Source organism: Gopherus evgoodei, chromosome 5 (genome assembly GCF_007399415.2).
Source record: "Gopherus evgoodei ecotype Sinaloan lineage chromosome 5, rGopEvg1_v1.p, whole genome shotgun sequence".
In the NCBI taxonomy this organism is placed as follows: Eukaryota; Metazoa; Chordata; order Testudines; family Testudinidae; genus Gopherus; species Gopherus evgoodei.
The window spans coordinates 144909410-144916157 of NC_044326.1; positions in this window are offsets into that span (position 1 = coordinate 144909410).

The window sequence follows — 6748 nt, forward strand, 5'->3', positions numbered from 1 at the left end:
TCGCCGCCGCCGGTGCCCCAGCAGGGGCGGTGGTAGGTGGATCGGCAGCGGCGGTCGAGGTAGAGGCTTGGGCAGTGGACACGGGGGCAGGTGGAGGAGGGGTAGTGGGAGCATCGCGAGGGGTCTCCCCCGCCGCGTCCCCCGCCATAACGAGAGCGGGGAGGGGGACAAACAGCGAGGGGAGGGGAAGGAGAGGAGGCGGCCACCCTCCCCGCTAGGCTACAGGCAGGGGAGGAGGGCGCCAGAAGGGGAAGGCTAAAGGGGCGTAGGGAGCAAGCAAGGACTACGGGTGGGATTGGTGCAGGGCACCAACGCAGAGGGGGGTTCCGGCTCCTCCAGTTGCACTAGGGGAGCGGGGGGGCAACGGCAGAGGGGGGAGTGCAGTCAACAAGGGGAAACCAAATGGGGAAGGGCACAAGCGCCTGAGGGGGGGCGTGGGCGCATTGGGGGGGAACCGATCAGGGCTGGGGGAGCACAGGGTGAGGGGAAAGGGCGAGCTGAGATTGGGGTAGAGGGAACACGGGGACAGCTACAGGGCCGGGGCAGAACTATCAGGCAGCAGAGGGAAATAGGTGGGGTGGACAAATGTGGCAAAGGGCAGGGGGTCAGTCAAGTATGAGGGGGGAGGTGGTGCACCCACAGGCACTTGTGCCAAAAAGTCAATGGTTGGCTGCTGCTGCTGCAGGCCCAAATGGTGGAAGTGGGCGTGGTGAGCCAGGCGAGCAGCTCAGTCCCAGAGGCAGGAGTCCAAAGCAGAAGGAAAACAGCCAGCGGGGGTGGTGGAGGGGGCAACGATGGTGGTGGGGGCGAAGGGGGACACGGATGGACTGGGGACAGGCTCCACGCCACACCCCCGGTGCCCCAGCGGACACAGTCCAAACCCCCACCACAAGAGCACAGTTTCGAAAAAGACTCAGTCCAGAAAAGCCCCCTCCACAGTGGTCTGCATACTGTCTCCAGCAGCGGGTGGTCCTCTTCTCCTTCCTCTCCTCCTCCGGGCACCAACAGCTCCCCAGCAACAGCCACAGTAGGCCCAGCAGCTCCAGGTGGTGGTGGTCTGGCGTCCAGGCAGGAGGGACCCCGCTCAGAGGGTGGTGGTCTCAGCAACAAGAGCTGGGGTCCCTTACTCCCCTCTTCTCTGGGAAGCAGGCCAGCAGCCCCCCCCCAAGGGGCTGTAGGTGGAATAACAGCAGTAACTGAGGTGGGGGGGGAACCACCAGCCAGCCAGCAAACAGACAGCAGAGAGAGGGGTAGGTGGTGGTGTCTAGCCCAGCCAGGGAAGCAGCAGGAGCAGGAACAGCAGCAGAAACAGCAGCAGTGAGGGCCCAGCGCCCAGCAGGAACAGCAGCAGCAGCAGCCCTCTCTCTCCTTCCTCTACAGCAGAGCAGTTGAAGGAAGAATCAGTACTGGCCTATTGGCATCCAGTGGGGTGGGCGGGCAAAGCCCGCCCACTTCTAAAGGGCCTCCCCCTAGCCTAAAGGGAGGACCCACAGGTCTGGGACACCAAATAATTACGGGGGACAACTAATGAAAAAAACAGGATCGGGAGTGAGGTCATAGGGCTAAACGAAGGGAACCCGATGGGGACACCGAGCAGAGAACCCCGGACAACGCCCACTGCTCCTCGAAGGCGGCAAGGGAGCCAGTGGACGCCGCCCAGAGGAACTCTGCCCGGATGCGTGAGCAGACGGAGGAACGGAAATAGGCCCTACAGTCGCAGGAAATCCCGTCGGCCAACCTCCTCTCCCTGGTGTTGTAGATGGCCAGTTTGGCCAGGGCCAAGAGGAGGTTGAGAAGGAGATCCCGCGACTTCGTGGGGCCACGGATGGGGAGCGTGTAGATAAAAAGGTGAGGGGAAAAGTGCAACCAAAAACGCAGGAAAATATTCAGGAGGAGCCGGAACAGGGGCTGCAACCTGGCGCACTCCAAATAAACGTGCGCCAAGGTCTCCTTCTCACCACAGAAAGGGCAGGTGCTAGGGACAGATGTGAACCGCGCCAGGTACACGCCCGTGCTCACGGCTCCGTGAAGGAGCCTCCAACTGATATCCCCGGCGGGCCTCGGGACCAGGGCAGAGTACAAGCTGGCCCACCGGGGCTCCTCACCCTCGAGAGGCGGCAGGAGGTCCCGCCATTTGGTATCGGGGCGGGATGCGAGGGTGAGGTAGTGAAGGGTATGGAGCACGAGCGAGTACAGATGTTTCCGTGGCGCGGTCTGGAACAAAACCGGCTGCAGATCATGCAGCCGGCTGGCAGTGAAAGGGTGAGGGGGCCGATTGGGTCCACGGGGCAGGGGCCCGATAAAAATGTCCACGGGGCCTGGGGTGGAGGGTGGGCGGGGCGTGCCCTCTCGCAGGACCCGGTCGAGGTAAGCCCGAGCAGCGGGCAGTAAAGCGGCCTTCACCTCCTGAAGTACGCGCTGGGGAGTACGAGGTCTGGAGAGCCCCATGCGCTGAGCGAGCGTCAGGGGATCCAGCCAGTCTCCCCGGTCGTAGTCCAGGAGGTCTCCGACCCTGGTGACTCCCGCCGAGACCAACCTCTGGCACACCGTGGGGGACTCCGCCACCTGCACACGAAGCTGGGGATTGTGTAGCAGGGGCTCCGCGAGGAGGTCGACCCCCACGGTGGCCGCCACGGACCTGGTCGTTGAAAAGAGCTTCCAGGTCCGGAGGAGGTCTTGGTAGAAGACCGGCAGCCCGGAGAGGTCTCGCGGAAGACCTCTCGGATGGAGGTAAAAGAGCTGCCGGTCGTATCGGAGCCCTCGAAAGCGGCGGAGGAAGGCATGCGCCAATACGCTCCACGCCGGACTACCCGCACCAAACAGGAGCCGCTGCAGGGCCTGGAGGCGGAAGACATGGACCTGAGCGCGTAAGCACTTCAGGCCCTGCCCCCCCTCCTCCAGGGGCAGGTGGAGGACCCCTGCAGAGACCCAGTGCGTCCCTGGCCAAAAGAACTCCAGAATCACAGTCCGGAGGTTGGCCAGGAAACCCGGGGCCGGGACCAGGGTGTTGAGTCGGTACCAGAGCATGGACAGGACCAGTTGATTAAGCACCAGTGCCCTCCCCCGAAGGGAGAGGCACCGGAGTAGTCCTGTCCATTTCCGGAGCCGCTCCGTCACCCTGCCCTGCAAATCCTGCCAGTTCTCCGGCGGAGACGGATGCGTGGCAGAAAGGTAAACGCCGAGATAGAGCAGCGGACCCGCGCTCCACCTGATGGCCTGAAGCGCAGGTGGGAGGGAGCTCGCCTGCCACCCGTCCCCGACCACCAGGCCAGAGCTCTCGACCCAGTTGACCCGGGCAGAGGAGGCCGCCGAGTACACAGCCTGGCAAGCCTCCACCCGCGCCAAGTCGCCCGGGTCCTGGACCACGAGGAGCACATCGTCGGCGTATGCCGACAGGACCAGCCGCAGCCCCAGCTCCCGAAGCACCAACCCCGTCAACCTCTTGCGGAGGAGACAGAGGAAGGGCTCGATCGCCAGAGTGTACAGCTGGCCCGAGAGGGGGCACCCCTGCCGCACTCCCCGCCCGAAGCTGACCGGCTCGGTCAGGGTCCAGTTGAGCCTGACCAGACACTCCACGGAAGCGTACAGCACCTGCAGAAAACCCACAAACAGGGGTCCGAAGCCGAACGCTCGCAGAGTGCCCAGGAGATACCCGTGATCCATCCGGTCGAACGCCTTCTCCTGATCCAGGGACAGGAGGGCGAACGACAGACCATCCCTACACCCCAATTCCAGAAGGTCCCGGATTAGATACAAGTTATCAAAGATGGTGCGGCCCGGGACGGTGTAGGTCTGGTCTGGATGGACCACGTCCGCCAGCACGGACCCTAGCCGCATCGAGATGGCCTTCGCAACAATTTTGTAGTCCGTGCTGAGGAGCGAGACGGGACGCCAATTCCGTAAGTCGCGGAGGTCTCCCCTCTTCGGCAATAAGGCCAGCACGGCTCGCCTGCACGAGAGAGGGAGGACCCCGCTCTGCAAAGCCTCGGCCCAGACAGTGACCAGATCTGGGCCGAGGACGTCCCAGAACACGCGGTAGAACTCCACGGTCAGCCCGTCCAAGCCCGGAGATTTATTGGTGGGCATGCGACGGAGGGCCTCCGAGAACTCGGCCAGAGTGAGAGGCAGCTCTAGCCGGTCCCGGTCGCCCGTGCTGACCGTCGGGAGCCCGTCCCAGAGCACTCTGCAAGCGTTAGGATCGGTCGGATCCGGGGAGAAAAGAGTGGCGTAGAAGGCCCTGGCCCTCTGGTACATCTCCGCCGGATCCGTGAGGGGGGTGCCGTCCTCCGCCAGGAGGCAGGTGACGTGCTTCTCGGCCCCCCTCCTTTTCTCCAGGGCGTAGAAGAAGCGGGAGCCGCGATCCATCTTCCGAAGGAGGTGGATGCGGGATCGAACAAAAGCACCCCGGGCCCGATGGTCTTCGAGAGCCCGGAGCTCCTCCCGCTTCTCCCGGCACGCTCCGCAGAGGGATGGATCCTCGGGGCTGGCGGCCAGACGCCTCTCCAGCTCCAAGACCTCCCGCTCCAACTGCCCTATCGCCGCATCCCTCCGTCGGCTGGCACCCCGAGTGTAGTCACGGCAGAAGAGCCGGGCGCGCACCTTCCCCAGATCCCACCACCGCCGCGCCGAGGAAAAGGCGCGCCTCTGCCCTCGCCAGACCAGCCAGAACTCCCGGAAGGACGCCACAAAGCCCGCATCCTCCAGCAAACTATTATTAAAGTGCCAATAGGCCGGCCCCGGCCTCTCCGCGCAGAGAGAGGCCGTCACGGTGGCAAGATGGTGATCCGAAAAGGGGGCCGGCCGAACGCTGGAGGAGTGGGCCCGTGAAAGGTGGAAACGTGACAGGTAAATACGGTCCAGCCGGGAGCGGCACGACCGATGGGCCTCCACCCGGACGAAGGTGAACGTCGAGACATCGTCTGGGTGGTGGTCGCGCCAGACGTCCACCAGGGAGTGGCGGTCGACAATCTCCCGGAGGACGTCCGCAGCTGCTGGGCACTGCTCGGTCCCCGAGCGGTCCCGTTCCTCAAGGGTGGTGTTAAAATCCCCTCCCAGGACCAGGCACTCACGAGGGTCCAGGGAGCCAAGGAAGGCGGATGCCTGCCGATAAAAACGCAGTCTGTCCGGGCCCGATGTCGGGGCGTAAACGTTGACGAGATGAACCACAAGCCCCTCCATGCGGACCCGGAGGTGCAGCAGGCGACCCGGCACAGCCTCAGCGACCCCTAGCACCTCGTGCCGTAGGTCGGGGGAGAACAGGGTCGCCACTCCAGCCGCACAGACAGAGAAATGGCTAAAGTAGGCCCCATCCCCCCACTCCAGCCGCCAGCTAGCTTCAGCGGCCGGATCCGTATGGGTCTCCTGCAGGAAAACCACAGAGTACCCCCCCTCCCGGAGGAAGGAGAGCACCTGGCTCCTGCGGAGACCCATCCTACAGCCTCGGGTGTTCAAGGTGGCAAGGATGATCGGCGCCATGAGGAGGGCTGGGGGTGATCCTCGCTGGCAGACACGCCCACGGCCTCCGGCAGGCCGCGCAGCAATCCGTGACCAACCCCGAAGGTGAGCAAGGAGTCACGGAAGGCACGGACCCGCCGGTAGACCACGGCGGCCTGCTTCCCGGTCCTCCTACCCTCCCCCATGAGGGCCCTTGCGGCCCGGAGGACCTGATGGAAATCCCCCCACCGCTGGAGCGCAAGATGGACTTTGTTCCGGGAGCCACGGACGTCCTCAAGGAACTCCCGCAGCTCCTCCCTCAGCACATGGGGGGGTGGGGTCACTGATCGAGGACTGGCCCCCAGTGGGGCCCCCGTCACAGCCCCGTGGCCCACCAAGGCGGGCAGGCAGGGGGCAGATCCCCAACGTGGCAGCAGATGGACCGACGCCACACGACCCGCCCCGCTCTCAGATTCAAGAAGGGGTGGTGGAAGGAGAACAGCAGCCCCTGGGGGGTCGGGACAGGAAAGAGCTAGTGAACCCGCTCCCTGGGAGGTATTGCCAGGGGCGGCACTGGCATCACAGGAAGTGGGGGGGACAAGGACAGGGCCAACAGGAGTAGGGCGGGGATCAGGGAGAGAATCCGGGAAGGAGGTAGAGGCAGGATCTGGAGCCTCCACAGGTGAGACGCCGGACAGTGGCTCCTCCTGGCCAGGCTCAAGGATCTGGGAAGCTGGCAGGGGACCCCGAACGATGCCGGGCTCAGCCACTGTGGCACGTGCGGCAGCCTCGGCACCCAGAGAGAGATGGTGGTCAATGGGGTCCCCGCTGGGGAAGGAGGGCGGGTCCTCCACACCAAAGAGGGACACCCCCTGGGAAGCGCGTCTCGGCAGCGGGGCACTGGCCGTCGCCCCGAGGGGCTCGGCAGCTGCCAACAGAGTGCCACCCACAGCCGAGTTGAGGGAAGAGTCCAGGGGACCCTCAGAGGTGGGAGCAGAAACAGCGGGTAGGGGAAGGGAACCCAGGGACAGGGGGGATGTAGTGAGGTCACCCAGATCGAGGCCCGCCGGCAGAGGGTCGTCCTCCCCCTGCGTGACCGGGGTCAAGCCCAGGGCCTCGATTTCTGCGTAGATGGGAGGGAGATCACAGTCCACCACCCCAGGGCCCTCCCTGCCAGCACCCAAGGTGATACCCACCGCTGCACTCTCAGAGGCGTCAAGTGGGAAGGGGGCGAGAGAGGCCCCCTCGGGGCCTTCCACGGGAAGGGACCCCGGAGGAGGGGCGGTGTTACCGTCCGGTGCTGCCACAGCATCCC